This window comes from Papio anubis, unplaced genomic scaffold, assembly GCF_008728515.1.
Source record: "Papio anubis isolate 15944 unplaced genomic scaffold, Panubis1.0 scaffold9715, whole genome shotgun sequence".
In the NCBI taxonomy this organism is placed as follows: domain Eukaryota; kingdom Metazoa; phylum Chordata; class Mammalia; order Primates; family Cercopithecidae; genus Papio; species Papio anubis.
The window spans coordinates 1-1,015 of record NW_022169969.1 but is presented as its reverse complement, the minus strand read 5'-3'; the positions used below and the strand labels follow the sequence as shown (position 1 = coordinate 1,015).

At 51.0% G+C, this 1,015-nt stretch overlaps 1 long non-coding RNA gene across 1 annotated transcript; it reads left to right on the top strand.

Annotated features, from left to right (window-relative positions):
- Positions 1-1,015, top strand: LOC116273625. Its single transcript, XR_004181925.1, has 3 exons — positions 1-330; positions 473-520; positions 689-1,015. It is a non-coding gene; the product is annotated as an uncharacterized LOC116273625 (long non-coding RNA).

Sequence of the window (1,015 nt, the reverse complement as noted above, 5' to 3'; positions counted from 1 at the left end):
CTCTTTTGTGAAGCACCTGTTAAAATGAAGGACAGATTTATCACCTTGATTACAGTGGTGATGGGACCTGATCCCAGCAGTCACAAGTCACAAGGGAAGGTCCCTGCTGAGGACAGACCTCAGGAGGGCAGTTGGTCCAGGACCCACACCTGCTTTCTTCATGTTTCCTGATCCTGCCCTGGGTCTGCAGTCACACATTTCTGGAAACTTCTCTGGGGTCCAAGACTAGGAGATTCCTCTAGGACCTTATGGCCCTGGTTCCTTTCTGATATCTCACAGGACATTTTCTTCCCACAGATAGAAAAGGAGGGAGCTACTCTCAGGCTGCAAGTAAGTATGAAGGAGGCTGATCCCTGAGATCCTTGGGATATTGTGGTTGGGAGCCCATGGGGGAGCTCACCCAGCCCACAGTTCCTCCTCTAGCCACATCTCCAGAGGGATCTGACCAGGTCCTGTTTTTGTTCTACTCCAGGCAGTGACAGTGCCCAGGGCTCTGATGTGTCTCTCACGGCTTGTAAAGGTGAGACCCTGGGGGGCCTGATGTGTGTGGGGTGTTGGGGGGAACAGTGGACGCAGCTGTGCTGTGGGGTTTCTTTGACTTGGATGTATTGAGCATGTGATGGGCTGTTTAAAGTGTCACTCCTCACTGTGACGGATGTGAATTTGTTCATGAATATGTTTTCTATAGTGTGAGACAGCTGCCTTGTGTGGGACTGCGAGGCAAGGTTTGGTCCCGCCTTCTCTTTGTGACTTGAAGAACCCTGACTTTCTTTCTGCAAAGGCACCTGAATGTGTCTGTGTTCCTGCAGGCATAATGTGAGGAGGTGGGGAGAACACCCCACCCCTGTGTCCACCATGACCCTCTTCCTACCATGACCCTCTTCCCCACGCTGACCTGCATTCCTTCCCCAATCACCTTTCCTGTTCCAGAAATGGGGCTGGGATGTCTCCATCTCTGTCTCAACTTTATGGTGCACTGAGCTGTAACTTCTTACTTCCCTATTAAAATTAGAAC